Genomic DNA, 19,317 nt, shown 5'->3' on the forward strand with positions numbered 1-19,317 from the left:
GGACCACAAATCTATACGTTTTGACGTGAACGGTGAAACCGGACCGGCAGCGGGATAGTGAAGACACTCAGGTTAAATGACAGCGTTCTCACTTGTATGGTCTCGTTCCAACTCACCTACCGAATGTTATTTAAACCTGTGTATTTTTACCGCGGGATGGTACCGGTCCGGTTTCACAGCTCCGTCAAAACGGATAGTGTGGTCTTGGCCCAACAGTAAAGCATTATAAGTGTGTAATTATAAAAAGTTGTTAGGTACTACCGCACTTTTTTTTTCAAAGTGCATGTACATTTTGTACCAAAAATGTATGTAGTAGCTAAGATATGTAAGGTAAAATTTGTTATAAAACGTTGTACTTAAGTAACTACCGCACTTTTCCCTAGAAGTGTACTTACATTTTATACTAAAAATGTATGTATGTATGTAAGTACTAAGTACATAGTTATAAACAGTACTAGTGTAAAAAGGCATTATGCGTGTAATTATCAAAAGTTGTTACTATCCGCATTTTTTTTCATAGTGTATTTACATTTTGTACCAAAAACTTATGTAGCTAAGATATGTAAAGGTACTAATTTGTTATAAAACGTTGTGTACTAACTACCGCACTTTTCCCTCGAAATGTACTTACATTTTATACTGAAAATGTATGTATGTATGTAAGTACTAAGAGTACATGGTTATAAACAGTACTAGTTACTACCACACTTTTTCTTCGAAGTGTAACCTTGTACTTACTACTTACATTTTGTACCAAAAATGTATGTACATATAAAGTACTTTTAGACACAACACACTTTTTCCAAAATGCAACGAAATCTGATACAATTGTGCCATTGTGCCACCTTCGAGTGTACTGTAGAGAGAAGGGTCGCTCATGAATAGAACGACTCGCATTAAACGAGCTCTACTAGCAGTACTAGCACTGCACTTCACTGCACTGTACTGGTGCAAGGGAGCCTCACCCGTCGCCCTGGACGAGGCACCTTGTCAATCACACTCGGTAGCCCCCCATGGTAGGTAGAAGCCCGCCGGCTGGGGCTACACTCCCAAGCTGCATCTGGGGAGTTCATCATATCTGCGGTCGAGATTCCAGTAGTAACACGTAAGTGGCTCCATCTTCACGGAACCATTCAAATTACTCGAAATTCATATACGTTTAAACGGACTATATAAATAAACATTTGAAAATATCGAAAACAAATCTACATAGGATAATTGGACCGAACATGATCTATTAGGTCAACTGTTTAGATGTACTATGGTAGTTAACTAATGAATAATCTGTGATAATTTAATATTCAGATGATTTTTGTAAATTATATTCTGATAAATTAATTTTTTGTATTTTCCATTAATTAGATATTGATAGACGCATAGGATATACCAGAAGAGTGAGTATTGGAATGTATACGACTGAATAAAAACTGCTATTACATTTAATAAATGTATCGAAGTTAAAAAAAATGCGAAACTTGTTTCAAATCGCTAATATCTCTTTAGTTTACATAAGTGTATTTTTTTAAACTTTCTCTCTCTACCGTGACTGCGGCTATAGTACTTTAAACAATAAATTAAGGCAATTTCCCCTTCGTAATATAACTTGTACGATATTTACGATCGATTTCAAATAACATTAAGACTGTCGTTCTATAGACAAGAAATCGCACTTTTAGTAAGACAATGATAGAACAAGTAGATCCATCCAGGAAGTGACAAAGCGTTATGCTAAAAAAACAAAGCAACCTCGATTAATTTTTCGCATTGAGACATCACAGAGAACATATAAATATCAAAAAATGTACCTTTCCTGTTATATCCAACAAATTTGTAGAGATAGGTAGTCAATAATTCTTACAATTAGTAATGTATGTGTTAATAGTTTGTTAAAAGCATTCTGCGGGGTGTTTATTTATGGTTTACGGCTGGTATATAGTATCGTACGCGATTTACTGTATGTATGTATGTTTAACATCCGTGCAAAATTCAGGATACGTAAGATACAAGGTAAAAATATGCTTTTTTCCTTACTTGTATTGTCAGTTGTCTTATACCCTAAAGAAAACGTATACAGAGTGTTTCGAGTGGTTTTTATGAACCAATACAGAGCAGGGGCATGTAGGGGAACCCAACTTACCTTTATGTATACTAAGTTGCACCCCCGAGAAGTTATACGTCTTGAAAGTGACGTTTCAAATTTCGAAAAAAATCATCTCAGTTATACTTGAACTTAGAAAGACCAAATCTGGTACACGGTGTAAGTGTACCAAGAACATTAATCAACAGTAAGTAGAGTTCAATTGAAGTATTTTAAAGGGTTCATAAGGGACGCTACACCATCAAAATATGACAGAATTTTTAATCCGTTGGCGGACTTAAAAAATTATTACTTTATTTTTTGGTGTATTTAATTCTAAAACTGTTCTTACTCTTGCTAGTTTTCAAGAAGCTTTGTCGTTCTGAGTAAAAACACGAATAACTAATAATACCTATTATAGCTGTGTGGCTATGAATTAAACGTCAATCTTGACGATTAGGAACAAAGTTGGAATAAGAATAATTTAACAGAAAAATAAACGACTTAAATCAAATACTTATAGCATGTCAATTTGTTCGCTAAATGACAACTTCCCGACCATTTTCAAAACACTCAGCAAACAATTACTAAAATTGAATGACTTTTTTGCACATATGTACATACCTATATGAAAATGACCCCCTTAACAAATTTCTCAAATAAGAGAGATTGTTCTACACATCTAGATTATGTTATCTCATCCAATACTTATTTGTTTTGTTCGTATCCAGGATTCCATTAATTTTACTATACTTTTGCGCATGATAAAAGTTGTTTTCGATGTCCAAAGTTCCGCTGTTCCCTAAGATTATCTATTATATGTAAGTAAAAGCGTGTACATAAAACATACCTACACATTACCTATATTTTTCAAGTTAGTGAGTTTTCATCAATCGCCGTCATGACTGCACGATGTGTCACATTGCTTAGTTACACAATTAGTCACTGGTCAGGTCTGGTTTTTACTCCTATATTCTTAGAAGTAATAAATAAATACTAAAAATAAAAACTTCACTTCAATAAGAGTTTAGATATAGGAGAGGATTACTAAAACCAGAAATGTGTTTTCTTGCTTGAAGCAACCACCCGGATTGTTTGGTATCCGTGGCCTCCCAAACCCACAAAATAATAATTGTGGGTGAACACGATGATCATCAACGACTTCTGTGGTAATATACAGTTACCACAAGAAATATCTGCCTCGCGTTCAGGACCACAAGACTATGTCTCTTTATCATGGTGGTAAACATCTCTATGTTTGAGAGAATACAGGAAGACGCATGATAATGATACTTTAGTTTTAGTATCATGAGAAAAGACCTACAACGGAAATAATTACGTAGCCTTATACCAAGAAGTTCTTACGCTAAATTCTAGTCATATCCTGTCGGCGATTTACTACAACTAATCCTCGTGTTAAAATGAGATGAAGTATTATTTGGTGGTACTGACATCTAGCGAGTCTACCCTAAACTGCAAGAGAAATGCCGCTACCTACTCTTGTCTGAAAACTTTACAAAATTTAGCAGCACATAATAGCCGGTATACAGAATCAAAGAAATTCATGAAGATAATCACTAATTTATGGATAATTTAGGGACTTTTGCCACCACGGAAGGGGATGGTAACACCAATATTTTTTTAAAAGATATTTTTAACAAATAACTATTATAAAATTTAATGAAACGTATTTTAGATGTTGCAAGTTTTACTAGTTTAGTAGCAACATAAACGCATTTTTAATTTGAAAATCGAAGTCAAATAAAGTATCAAATCTTATCCGTTCCCTAGTTAATTAAGTAAATCTCACCTATTCTTTGCATAATCGAAGGTTAGTCGAGACGGTCATTAGTCAACTGGAACAATTTTATCAAATTTTTACTTCATTATGCAGCTGTGACAGTTTTTATTCAGTCGTAGCCATTACAATACTCACTGTTCTAGTGTATCATATGCCTCTATTATTATTATTATCTAATCAATGGAAAATATAAAATATTAATTTATACATATACATACATTAGTTACCAACATAGTACGCCTACAAGTCAAGAGTTACTTTTTCTATGCAAAATTGAGATAGTAGTAAGATTTTTTCAGGTGGGATGACTACCACATAAATAAAACGTACTGGAATTTTAGTAGGTATTTTTCATAAAAAATTAATAACTGCTAATTATTGTCCTATATAGATCTATTTTCGATATTTTCAAATTTTATTGATATAGTATATTAAGTATATAATACTATTAAGTATATTATAGTGTAACCTAAGTATACGTTAAAATATTTAAGTGGGGTATTTCTGTGTTAATTGTAAGAAAAAAAGTTTATATAAACCTGTGTTCGGAATTGCTTCGTTTCTGAAATACAGGGTGTGGAAATTAAACAAAATCATCATTACAACAGCTGCTGAAAGTGGCTACCTCCGACATTAATACAAGCTTCTGCCCTGCACACCAAAGAATCCCGTACCCGTTGGAAAATACCAGAAAAATAAAATAAATTAATAATAAATATATTTCTCAACTACTTCATTTAACGCCTAAGGGACTCAGCAAATTGCATCTTTGCAGAAATTTGCAAATTTCTCGAATACTGTGGCTTCTAGCGTTGTTAAGGAAGTGTGCATTTTTGCTTAAAAAGGTGTAGAGATATGGTTTATTCACAAAAAATTGCAGAAGTCTTCTGTCAAAAAACTTATGGCAAATTAACAATGCTCTAAGTACTGCACGAAAATTAATAATACCAAATTATGATTTCTCTCCTCAAAAAACCTCCGGTTGCCAAATTTTATGCGAAAAATAAAATTTTAATTTCAACACCGTGTATCTCAGAAACGAAGCATTTCCGGACACAAAGGTTTATATACACTTTTTTCTTAGCGTTAACTCAGGAAATATTACTATTATTACTTAAATATTTTAACGTACTTAGGTTACACCCTATATAGTATATTAATCTCCAGTAATTTGAATGAGCCCTGAAGGTGGCGCCACTTACGTGTTACTTGTGTAATCTCGACAGCGAAAGGTTAGGGACCCTCTAGATGCTACAGAAGGGCGTCCTCTGAAAAAAGGGCCCCAGCCGGCGTGACCTATCCAAAACAGGAAGGGTCCCGCAAACTGATCGGACTTCGTCCGCTTCAGCGTACCCGGTCCGGGAAGACGGGGAAAGAGCCTGTATCATGAAGACATGAATCAGGTGAAGAGCGTTAATTTCGCTCGACCCCGCTACGTCGAGGTCATAAATCATACCAATGATTATTGGCACGCAGAAGACCGTGCTTGCGTGGGGTATAGGAGTTACCGTGATCACTGATCAACAAAGCGGTAGGTCGGGATGTGATGACATGTGACTCCTGCAATTATTTTTAATGCGGATAAACTCGGGCGCATATTTTTGGTAATCGATATTCTGTGTACGTGCTATTCCCGGTGCACTGTAATTGAAACAATTTTACAAAGTACTCGTTACCCATTCATTGTACATATCGTTACCTAGTTGCCATGTACATGCATATCTATCTACACTAGTCGGTGGCTGGCGTTCGGTTACTCTCTTGGCGAAGAACAATAATAACCATACGAGGTTATAGTTCTTCCGATATGAATTGAAACTGACCAGTTGCGAGACCAGCTATTTTCCCAATAAAGTATCTTGAAGTAGTGTGAGACACGACGTCGACCGCCGACACCTGCGTTGGATATTTGTGTCCTACTTCTTTTTTGTTTTTACATGTGCCCAGTGATGCCAGGTCTCATGCTTTTGCATGAGATGATCTCATGTTTTGCGAATCAATCTCATGTTATCATGTTTTATTTGCAAANTCCAGTAATTTGAATGAGCCCTGAAGGTGGCGCCACTTACGTGTTACTTGTGTAATCTCGACAGCGAAAGGTTAGGGACCCTCTAGATGCTACAGAAGGGCGTCCTCTGAAAAAAGGGCCCTAGCCGGCGTGACCTATCCAAAACAGGAAGAGTCCCGCGAACTGATCGGACTTCGTCCGCTTCAGCGGACCCGGTCCGGGAAGACGGGGAAAGGGCCTGTATCATGAAGACATGAAGCAGGTGAAGAGCGTTAATTTCGCTAGACCCCGCTACGTCGAGGTCATAAATCATACCAAGGATTATTGGCACGCAGAAGACCGTGCTTGCGTGGGGTATAGGAGTTACCGTGATCACTGATCAACAAAGCGGTAGGTCGGGATGTGATGACATGTGACTCCTGCAATTATTTTTAATGCGGATAAACTCGGGCGCATATTTTTGGTAATCGATATTCTGTGTACGTGCTATTCCCGGTGCACTGTAATTGAAACAATTTTACAAAGTACTCGTTACCCATTCATTGTACATATCGTTACCTAGTTGCCATGTACATGCATATCTATCTACACTAGTCGGTGGCTGGCGTTCGGTTACTCTCTTGGCGAAGAATAATAATAACCATACTAGGTTATAGTTCTTCCGATATGAATTGAAACTGACCAGTTGCGAGACCAGCTATTTTCCCAATAAAGTATCTTGAAGTAGTGTGAGACACGACGCCGACCGCCGACACCTGCGTTGGATATTTGTGTCCTACTTCTTTTTTGTTTTTACATGTGCCCAGTGATGCCAGGTCTCATGCTTTTGCATGAGATGATCTCATGTTTTGCGAATCAATCTCATGTTATCATGTTTTATTTGCAAAATCTCATGCTTTTTAGACTCCAATAAGGTAATACTTGAAAATTTATAACATATACGGGTAACTGTAAACATAGTAAAACAAAATGGGTATCTATACATACAGTTACCATATAATTCTCGAGTTTAGTAGTGCTGCTTTCTAGTAAGAGATGAACAAAATGGTATAGTGCAATAATATGCGATTCCCCCTGTGATCCGAGTATGCGAATAAGTAAAGTTAAGTTTGTTATTTTATTAAACTTGCATTTAAAATACTATTGTTATTTTTGTACAACTCATATTATAAAATGTAATGCAGCCCCTCTATAATGAATTTAAGAAAACTTTATATATTTTGAAAAAAAATATATTACATATTTAGATTTTTTGTTATGCAACCAAATATACACTTTGCGAGGTATTTGCGCGGCATAATGCTTTTTTTTTAATCTCATGTTTTTTGTAGGATTTTCTCATGCTTTGCTATTTTAAGACCTGGCAACACTACATGTGCCGTCGTTTTTGGCGAGATTCGACTGACGTCGCAAGAACTATACTTGCGCTGCGTTTCTAGGGAGGGGTAGAGCGAACCGCGCATCTGTTGAACATAGTTTGGTGCACATAGTTCAAAATCGGGGTAGGTGCACCTGAACCACAAAAAAAGTAGGTGCATCCGTCCCTTGTCTGCACACGACCACGATCAAGGTTGTACCATTGTCGGAACAAATAAGTAATATTATATCAAATAACAAATTAAAATCATAACAACCAAACTCAAACAGTACTGCTAGGAATAGGAAAAGCTTAATTAAGCTAAGAAATGCACGTCTCGCATTAGTTAAACAGTCACACCCCCAGTTATAGTAATTATCATTGGGGGAGAAAACAGCTAACCATTGCTGGGCAAGTGCCATCTCGAGTAAATTTACTACTTCAGAATAAGAAAGTAAATCCATTGTACCGTTTGCAATACAACTGAAGCAATACCACACACACCCGTAGAAAAGTAGACATGACTGTGCCACTACTGCCACTGCGACTGCTGTCGTGGATAGTGAAATAATAATGAATGAACATCCGAGGTTATAAATCCTGCCAAGGATATTGGCACGCGGATACATATTAGCCTTTACATAACTTTGCGCAATCATTTTTCAGAAACAGTATCACCATTACAGTAGGGTGCTTCATTCGGATGTTCTCTTAAATTTCCCATTCTACTTTTAATGAATATATGATGTTGGTATATCTACAGCTTTTCTTTATTTACAGCTACATGGAAGTGCAGTTATGTGCAAATTAGAAATTTTTTTCAATGGTCCTACTATTCAGATACAATCTGCTATATTGTGAAGTTTGTCGCTATACGTATATGAACACTCAATCCACATTAACTTGGAATTAATTGTTTACACATTTACACTTATTAATTTACTTGTGGGTAGAATACACTGTATACTGCGAGTGCACAAATAATCTCCAGCACCGTCGTCGGCTCCTAGGTTTTAATTTTTATAAAGAACTTAAAAAGGAATATCAATCGGTGGCCCCGTATCGCAAAGAAAAAACCACCTGTCCTGGTATATTGGGATTTCGCTGCATATAAGATATAATATACCTAATTAAGCTTTTCCTATTCCTAGCAGTACTGTTTGAGTTTGGTTGTTATGATTTTAATTTGTTATTTGATATAATATTACTTATTTGTTCCGACAATGGTACAACCTTGATCGTGGTCGTGTGCACACAAGGGACGGATGCACCTACTTTTTTTTTGTGGTTCAGGTGCACCTACCCCGATTTTGAACTATGTGCACCAAACTATGTTCAACAGGTGCGCGGTTCGCTNCTCATGTTTTTTGTAGGATTTTCTCATGCTTTGCTATTTTAAGACCTGGCAACACTGCATGTGCCGTCTTTTTTGGCGAGATTCAACTGACGTCGTAAGAACTATACTTGCGCTGCGTTTCTAGGGAGGGGTAGAGCGAACCGCGCATCTGTTGAACATAGTTTGGTGCACATAGTTCAAAATCGGGGTAGATGCACCTGAACCACAAAAAAAGTAGGTGCATCCGTCCCTTGTCTGCACACGACCACGACCAAGGTTGTACCATTGTCGGAACAAATAAGTAATATTATATCAAATAACAAATTAAAATCATAACAACCAAACTCAAACAGTACTGCTAGGAATAGGAAAAATTTAATTAGGTATATTATATCATATATGCAGCGAAATCCCAATATACCAGGATAGGTAGTTTTTTCTTTGCGATACGGGGCCACCAATTGATATTCCTTTTCAAGTTCTTTATAAAAATTATAACCTAGGAGCCGACGACGGTGCTGGAGATTATTTGTGCAGTATACAGTGTATTCTACCCACAAGTAAATTAATAAGTATAAATGTGTAAGCAATTAATTCCAAGTTAATGTGGATTGAGTGTTCATATACGTATAGCGACAAACTACACAATATAGCAGATTGTATCTGAATAGTAGGACCATTGAAAAAATTTCTAATTTGCACATTGCTGACTGCACTTCCATGTAGCTGTAAATAAAGAAAATCTGTAGATATACCAACGACATATATTCATTAAAAGTAGAATAGGAAATTTAAGAGAACATCCGAATATATATACAGGGTGACATAGAAAAAAGTACATTGCATAGTATCATACAATAGAGGACACTAAAACAAGAAAAAAAGTTCCTATGAACATGGGTCCGCAAGGCCCTCGGTTATAGGATACGGGGTGTTAAATTTTAATTTTTTTTTATTTGCAAAAACAATGATAAATACTTCAACAATTAAATTTTAAAGGTATGATGAAAAATATGATTAATTAAAACAAAACATTAAGTTTTTAGATGTTAAAATTGTTGTCCTTGTACTTCAATACATTTTTCCATTCTTCTTCTTAATGATTGACGGCATCTTTGAAATATTCCTAGGTTATTATGAAATCTATCTGCCGATTCCATAATTCTTATCCATAATTGTTCTTCATTATGTTTTTCTACAGCATAAACTTCATTTTTCATAAATCCCCAAAATGAAAAATCGAGGGGATTAAGGTCGGGACTACGAGCTGGCCAGGGTACAGGCCCCCTTCGACCAATCCACCTATTTCCAAATCTCCTGTCCAAATATTCCCTTGCCACTCGAGAAAAGTGAGCTGGCGCCCCATCATGCATGTAATACATTCTTCCAATAATGGCCAATGGGACATCCTCTAATAATGTGTTTAAATCATTCTCCAAGAAATTTCGATACAGTGCACCTGTCAATCGATTGGGCAATCGAAATGGGCCAATTAAGTAATTGTCGATTATACCTGCCCACACATTAATAGAAAACCCATATTGGTGACTCCGAATTATAGTTTGATGAGGATTTTCATCACTCCAATGGTGCATGTTATGTAGGTTCAGAATACCATCACGACTAAAACTAGCTTCGTCAGTAAACAAAATTGATGAAATAATGTTTTCTCTTTGGTTTTGAAACCATTCGCAAAATTGTACACGAGGAACAAAGTCATGTTCCAATAGTGAATGAATTTTTTGGAAATGATATGGGCGAAGAAGTTGTTCTTTGAAAATTTGTCTAACTGATTCACGGTTAAGGTTTCGCACCGCTGAACTTGTTTTCCTGGTGCTTGTTCTCGGATTATTTTCTACCATTCGTAAAACAGTTTCTTCGTTTCGCACAGTGCGACGAGTTCTGGAAACCCCACTATTCAATTTTGGTTTTCTAAAACAGCCATCTTCTCCCAAACGCCTATGCACATCAATAAATGTTCGAACATTAGGNCCGTACGATATTTTTCAAGATAAAATTCCAAGAAGATCCCTGCTTAACTTTCTTGGAACTAACCGCATCCGACACCCGAGGTAGTAAGACATCGGCGTCGTGGCATTTACCGTAGCATCTTGCAGTTCATACTGTGTTTTACAGTTACGACGGCGTGCTTCTTCGTAAGAGTATCGTCATGTGCAATTTCAGTGTAATCTTATATTAAAATAAATCAGTGGGGATGACAAATAACTGAAAGGAATTTGATTATCTGCCGGAGAATATCGTGTTTAACGGGTATAATTATTTTAAGACAAAATTTCACGGCACGCCCCTGTCGCTGTAAATTGTTACAGTAGTTCCGATAACAGAACTTTATTGGCTTATTTTTTTCTTGGAATTCTATCTCAACAAATATTGTACGGACTTCATTTGAAAGGTTGCTTTTCCAAATGTCCTCCTTCTCATTGATGGATCATAGAGATATCTGCTTACGTAAAATAAGAAACAAATAAGATAAGCCCCTTTATCTCCGACGAGCCCGCCGCTGGGCGGAACATGTGGATGACTTTTATTCGTCGCCGCTGAAAGGATGACTTCACCGGCGCGTTAGTTTGATAAGATTTTGGGCCGGGATGGGTTGGGTTAATATAACCAAATACAAAGAGGCCATTGTGTTTCCTAAAAAGGATGTGGTTCCTTAGTTTGTTTAATGTAGGCGCGGCGTAAGGTGCGTTTCTGTAATTAATTTTCTCTTTCACTCAACACAAACAAAACTGTCGTCGTCTGCATTAGACAGGCTCTCCAGTTACAAAAAGTAATTGTTTCGCCCGGGCGCAGTGCACGGGAGATGGTGTTTTAAAGGAGAAACAAAGGTTTCAATATAAATTTCTGAGAGAAAATTAAATACATGCGGAACAATGCGAATTTAAAACCATTGGCTGCGCGAAGTGGCAACCACTTAAAAGATTGAAAATTCAAGATGCGGGAGGCTTTCGGTTTCGTTATTGTCGAGGTGTCAATTTTGTAGTTTTATTTCCTGACTATATACCTTATTATTATTATGTTTGAATGGCTTTTATATATGTTGTTGTTATAATATGAATGAAATTTGATTATTTGAGTTATTTGGGTTATTTGCTTTATAAGATTGTGCTATTTTGAAAATTTTTCTTACTGTTGATCTGTTGATGAGACTCAAATTCAGAGTGAGGGTTCCTTTAGATCTGGATTAATTTTGTTTACTAATTTACTTACACTGATTTTTAAATGAAAGATTTTATATTGACAAATATCGATATATTACAATATTGGGTTATTGGTTGTAGTTTTTATAATCGACAACTTTTATATTTTATAAAACTAGATAAATAAAGACAAGAAATTTCCCCCCTTATGTCCACTGTTACAGTGCAATATGTTCTATACTGTAAACATGTAAGGGCTTAACAATGAACTTGTGCATTTACTATACACATATGCAGTGGAATTTTAATATTGGTATTATATAGCGCTTTGAATTCAAATTTGCAAATTGGCCAAGTGTGTCGACAACTTACGAAACTTAGAATTATATTTCTGCTTATCTATCCTACATGGGATTGCCCTGGACTTAAATTGCCTCGTTGATAATCCGCCACGCCACGATGATATCCGAAGTCTCCTTAAGATGATTTCGTCCGGGATCCTTCCAGATGTAAACAGCACTGCACTTATTTTTATCGGGTTGCACTTTTTCACTTTTATTTATTTGTTTTAATTTAAACCAGTTTGTTTCACTTTTTCTTTGTTAATGTATGAATTTTCGGACTTATGATACTTCAGCGAAAATGTATTTCGAACTTTTAACAGTTATATCTGTCAGTGACATTTCTCCATCAAGATGATTTGATAAGTATAACCTTTTCACGAACTTACTGATTTTTATCGATTCCAATTGTTTATTTTAAGAGCAGACTAGCGATATTGCTACTTCAGAAATACATGGGAGACTGGCTACTCCTAGCCCGGATATTACTTTTATTAAACGTGAAAAACAAATGAATGTTTCCATGGAAATGTCATCCAAACACTTATGAAATTTTATTTTTGCAAATATTGACTTTTAGCATGTTATAAGATGCATGATATTTACATTTTTGGATTCCTTGAATTTATTTGCATCTTTTGATACCAATTGCATGTTTCTAAGTTAACTTTTTGCTCATGACAAAATTTTACTTATTTTTGCAAATTTTAACTAAATTTTGATATACAGCTTAATTCTCTGCATGTCTGTCCGTTTAATGTCTTTAGTACTACCTCTTTTTCATGTTTTACAAAGTCTTTACTTGTTTTTTGAAAGAAAACGAATGAAAATTTACACAAAAATTTGAACTTTGGTTGGAGTCTAAACACAGTTTATGAAGTTATGAAGGTCTATTACACTCTGCACATACTATTTTGCAGTACTACTACACTTATACAACAAAAATTTTACAAATTCTAATGGAACAACAAATGTCAACATTTAAATGATTCATGAAACTTTTCACAAAGACTCAGGTTTAATTCCATACATAAATTTTGTCACAATTTTGACGGTCGAGACGTTTTATCGTTCAAATTTAATAATTATATCATTTCAAACTTATTCTAATACAATATCCTTAATATCACTCAGTTCTGTAGTTAAATATTTTTATTTATTTGACAATTTTTATGATTCGGTTGCCGAGAAAGGAAACCAATTGAGTTTTTAAATCAATAAAACATAACAATATAAAAGTTAAATAAACCTAGAATTAGATATTTATTTGCACATTATTTTGAATAGGTACTTAATAACCCCATTTAAAAGTAAATGAAAGTGTCGTATTCCACCCTTCGAGCTAGTTTCAAGATTTCAGAACACTCAGTATATTCCTAGACGCGGTCTTGTACCTACGGATATGCCTGAGACCGTTGAACAATCGAATTCGCCTACCTTTCCAATCCAAACAAAAAACCTGCCACGGTTGCAAAACTAATCGCCGTCGGCCGGGCAAATCAAAAAAGCCTCCACGGTATCAGTTTAGACATCGAACTCGATACAGTCCGAAAACAATCTCTGCGACTCCGCATCTCAACGCGGACGTCGCCCTATGAAATGACATCGATCCTCCCGGCGATAGCGCCTCCGAAGTCCAAAGACCAATTTCACCGATGTTTCCAATGCCACCTACATCGCGGCCGATCTCGCCTGGGTCTGCCATCCCTGCGCCCAGTATCCAGTGCAGCGACTCTCGCAACCGGCAGACGAACCCCGGCGCGCTTCAGGAAGATATTTGGAAACAATTATTTTTACTCATCTTTCGAATTGGTCTAAGGACGCTATCGTCAATAACTCAAAAACTTATTGAGCGATCGGTGTCAAAATTTAATGCAGCACTCCTCAAGTCGCTGGCATTATCTCCGTAAATTTTCGTCCGAATCGGATGAGCCAAAACGCCGTTATACGGGGAAACGCGGAGTTTACGTTTTCCGCGGTTTTAGCCGTTCCGCTCATTCGATCTCGGCCGAACCGTGCGACTACTGACGGCTAGCTAAGCCATAATAGGTTTTCACGTTTTCCTAGCTGCCGCCGAAAGTGTCCGCGCGATCTCGGCCAAACCCTTCAACCACGGCACTACTTCGTGCCGTGCATCACCAATCCACTTTTGAACCAGATCCATGCAGTATTAAGACCTCCGTAGGCCCTTTTACGAAGACGGGGAAAATTTCACCGATGTTTCCAATTTCCCCGTCCTTGGGCCGAAAGGACCGTCTTCCGGAGGTCCCACCGCTCTGGCGGTAACCTAAGCCGAGATCGCGGGTAGAGTTTTCTCAAAATGGGAGAAAACTCCAAAATCCCCGATGCCGACATCAACTATCCGGAGAGGCGAGAGGGGAACGAGATTCGACGTCGACACCGGTGAATGGTACTTTTTACTGGAAATTTTGGCGGACGATTCACGAGCGGTCTGCCAAAAGCATGGAGATCGGAGGAAAGTGATCGAACGTCTACTTCCGACGTTTGCAGTTCATTAGTGGGAGTGCATAGCGCGATTGAAGTGATACCGAGGGAATTGTAACAAACGATATTCTATGGTAAATGTCTTGTATATGTTAATAAGAATACTTGTCTGTTAATTCTATTCAATAAACCTTTTAACATATCCTTCACGGTTTGATTGAAAAAACCCACTCATCAAACTCAAGAACTTCGAGGTAGCCTAATCTGAGGTGAAGACCCTGTTCGATAGCCCCCTACATCGAAACAGCAATAAATTCTCCAGGCTTCTTTTCAGAGACCTGCGATACCGTCCGAGACTGACCACCTCCCACGAAGATCCTGTCCGATAGCCTCCTGCATCGCACAGAGATACACCAGGTTCCTCCAGAGATCTGCGTACCGCCCGAGGTAGCCCAACCTGAGGCGAAGATCCTGTTCGATAGCCCCCTGCATCGAAACAGCGATACATTTCAGGCTCCTTTAGAGACCTGCGTACCGTCCGAGGCTGAGAACCTCCGACGAAGACCCTGACTCCGATTGTGCCGGCTCCATCGAGAGACCCGCACCTCGGTACAGGCTCATACGAGTCCTATAATTCAGATTCTATCGAGATCTGCAAATCTGAGGCAACTTTCCTCGTCAAACCTCTAGGCGGTCACTCGTCGAGGCAACCTTCCTCGTCATACCACTACGAGGCATTTTCTTTGCAACCTACAGGTTCATAGCAATAGTACGCACATCATAGCGGCGGCGTACTCAAAATTTAGCAGAAGTTGTCTTTGCTTCTCAGGGCTCCTTCGAGAGACCCACATTAAAAAAATAGAATCAGTGCTTCTACAAGACTTTTGAAGCAAAAGAGCTTGCTCCGACATTGTCGTACGGGGTAAGATGTATCCCTGCGACGCGACATCCCGTGCTACGAGGATTCGTGCCCTCGAAGGTACAACAAATAAATCAGATCGTGATTCTTTGATCAAGACTGAGCTGGACGAGACTTCGTCCCCATCTGGAGAGACCAGCGGTTGCGCGGACTGCCCTCACGCCTGTTTGCCGGCGAAAAATCTCCCGACACTCCGGGTGAAAGAGGAAATGGCCTTATTCACCAACGCTATCTCGTTGCTGCGTGAAGAGTCTGAGGAACCGAAGGTGGTAGCTTGCGGAAGTACGCGGCACGGCGCAGCCACAGCGCCGTACGCGTTGAGGTCCGCTGCTACGCGGCTTACTGATACCACCTCGACCACCCCTCATGACGCACTCACGGAGACGAGTAGCACGCACGAGTTACTACGAAGTGGGTTACCCACAGATACTCGGGACGAGGTTATACCTACGTACCAACTGGTAGGGTTCTGGGAATCCCATTAGCCTAACCACGGTTTGCGGTCCGGCCCCGATGTCGGCCTACCTCCGATATCGGGTGTTCCGGAACGTGGAACCGTTGGCGTCGGCGATACAGTACACACAGCATTTCTACGAAATGTTACCCAGCGGGAGCAATGCGCATCTCGTTCGGGTACCATAGCATGCGAAAACTCCTTAGCCGACTATGTCGTAGGTGACGTAGCCGGCTCTTTTCATCTAATCAATTCTGGTACATCGCCCGTCCACTCTCATGATTTCCCCCGAATATTAGATCACCATCTAAGTGGTCCTTATTTAGAAAGTCTAACCCGACACGGCGCTCGACGTGGGACTGGACCATCGTCGTTGAGATCTCCCCCACGAGCTCGTGTCCTAGACACAACGTCTGTAGGTCATATCCACTACAAGCCACAGTCGTTCGAGAATCTAGCGCGACCTGGCGGCCAAAGTGACGATCCATTTGAACTCCTAGTGTCCACCGCGGACCCAGGTCGAGGAAACCAATACTTCCAATCATAATTCACGACATGACGCTCGACGTGGGGCTCGAAGCTCTGCTTCGACGTCTTCGCGGCGAGCCCAAGTTGGCGAATCACCCCAAAATTCTCAACAATTAGGCACATCCGATCAAAGAACTCGACAAAAGCTTATTGTACTCAAAATGAGGTTAAGCACTTGCAGTGAGTATATACTTGATAGTCTGATGCTATCTGGGCAGTGGCGACGCTATGGCGGGCAGGGGTGGCCCAGGCCACCCTTAAAAATTTATCGGCCACCCCTAAATTACAAAAGTAACTGTCAAAAATGTATTACAAAAATAGAGCATTAACTAAATATTAATATTAAAGCAAGTAATGATGGCGCTGTCATGGAGTTACTCTCACAATAGTTATTGTGGCGTTCGTTTGACCAATCTTTTCGACATCCGCGACTACTGTGCTCCCACGTCCGCAATTCGCGAATCATTGGAATTCCCCAGAACATTTTAACGGGCGCTTCGATGCAGTTCGAAAGTATAGTCTTTCCGTTGTCAGTTGAACACGTATAAAATAATAGAGCAATAAAATGTAATGAGATTCATAGGCGCCCCTAAAAAGTTTTCTGCTAAAGGTAAAAAATTATAATAATTTGTATATAATGTGTGTTCTATTATATGTTCATTTGGCCAACAACATATTTTAATTATTTATGTCCTCAAACAATTTTATTATATTGATGGTAAATTTCGTTTTATTCCGTTTCAAAAGGTCTCCAAAATGCCATGTTGTAATAATATTAGTAAACAAAATATCCCTCTTATTTCTCCCTTTCGCAGTTGTAAAATGAATGATTAATAGAATAGTGCCTATAATAAATTAAAATTATCTGAATCACACCAAATTCCGCATAGCTGCACTACACTGCCAGGCGACAAGTTGACAACTGAAATTTATGACGCAGCCGACCAGAGCAACTGTGGGTGAACACTGTTTGCCCGCACGTTCATTCCTCAACATTCCTACCACCTGCACGTTTAGTTCGGCCAGACCGGTATATGGGTATGGCTAAATAAATATGGGAACAAATTTTTCAAATATTTCAATGCCGAGTTGCTGCGTAGCGACCGAGCCTGGTACATACTCTAAACGTGTTGGTTCTTCAACTGAAATCGGAAAAACTTATAACAGAGAGGAATATAAATAACAAAATAAAGCACCCCAACGGACAGTGGTGGTATAGAGTATCGCGTACTGTCAAAAATAAATAGTCGAAATAGATAAATACAAGATAAATGGTTGAACAGTTAGTCTAGTTACATAAATTTAGTATAATGCAGTAGTGTAATATTTTGTTTGTTGTAATAAGTGCTATTCGTTCAATAAACGTTTTATTCACACGGAACTCATGAAGAACGTTACTATATTATAGTGGGGGAACAATCATCAAATCATCGCAAGGATATATTCACATATATTTAAAAGGTGAGAATTTTAATATGTACTAATTTTATATTTTAATGTTAAAATTGTTAAATTATTTATTGACCCGATTGCTCGATTTTAGTGATTTTCGGGCACGATATGCAGACAGCGTTTCTTAACACTTAATACACTACTAATTTGAGAATTTACATGTCGTCCAGTGAAACAAGGTTGAAGTAAAATGACGTTTTTCGGATCGTTGCTAAAGTAAACTTTACAGCTTAAAATAAATACATAAACATTTTAACTTTAAAAAACTACTTTACGGGCTACTTTACTTTGGCCCGCAGTGTATATTACTTCGTTTACCGGTTTACTGCTTATTTTTCAAATTCATCTATTAGGTAGATGCAATCATAGTTATTAGGTACTGAAAAAATAAATATTTTTTTAGGAGACAAGATGTCTACAAAGGACTTCTTCCAGCCGGTTGAGACGAGTAAAAAACAAAAAACACTTAGTTCTGACAGTGACAGCGAATTTGGTGAAAATAATAATAATAACGTGAGCAGTGATAATTAAAAAGTGTCAAACGAGACATGACGAAACTGAACTAACTAATCAATACTTTGCAGAAAAAAATTACGAGATAGCAACGGTCGACGAAATTATGAATGTTGAATTTGAACTTGAATTTTCTCCAGATATTTCAAAAACCCCGTACGAGGCGTTATCACAACCGCTATTAAAAGTGTATCCTTCAACAAAAAAGGGCGATTGATTCAAAAAATATGCTGGAATATTCACCTATAGTAGATAAAGCTTTTTGCTTTTTTGTAGATTTTTTTCTAAAAGCGATGTTAAAGAAATAACTTTTATAACTGGGTTTAATAACTGGAAGAAAGCTATGTTCTCTGATTCTGGTTTTCAGAGTCATAACCAGGGAGACTAGGCAAGGAGCACGAACTCATACGGGAAAATTAACAAAATTTGTCCAAGAAATGGCAGAAGTTGGGGTGGCGCTAGTGTTCTATGTGTCCCAAGTGAATGTAGCATAATAAATACGACTGAAGTAAGCAAATAACCAATTTTATTTTATAATGAGTTTAGTAGATATATCGGGGAGGTATACTAACCTAAAAACTAGAAGTCAAATAAAAAAGTAAATTATTACAATTTGTTTTTATAATGGTAAATAAAAAGTGATATCTCCACTCAAGTATTCAAAATGAGTTGCTAGGAATACTTGCAAATGAAGTACTAAAAATGGTTAAAGATGAGGTAAACAACGCAGGATTCTATGCTGTATTAGCTGACGAAACAAAAGATTTATCCAAGAAAGAGCAAATGTCCATTATTGTAAGATATCTTCATAATTCGGAAATAAAGGAAGCGTTTTTGGGATTTGTCCACGCAAAACAGCTAAATGCCGAATCACTTACAAAAATCATAAAAACACGCTTTTAAAATATGGACTTAATCTAGAAAA

At 37.9% G+C, this 19,317-nt stretch overlaps 1 non-coding gene across 1 annotated transcript; it reads right to left on the reverse strand.

The window, feature by feature from the left end:
* Window positions 1-3,158: 3,158 nt before the first annotated feature.
* LOC111691970 lies at window positions 3,159-3,379 on the reverse strand. The gene has a single exon (XR_002763107.1). It is a non-coding gene; the product is annotated as a small nucleolar RNA U3 (small nucleolar RNA).
* Window positions 3,380-19,317: the final 15,938 nt, after the last annotated feature.

This window comes from Anoplophora glabripennis, unplaced genomic scaffold (genome assembly GCF_000390285.2).
Source record: "Anoplophora glabripennis isolate ALB-LARVAE unplaced genomic scaffold, Agla_2.0 scaffold683, whole genome shotgun sequence".
Lineage (NCBI taxonomy): Eukaryota > Metazoa > Arthropoda > Insecta > Coleoptera > Cerambycidae > Anoplophora > Anoplophora glabripennis.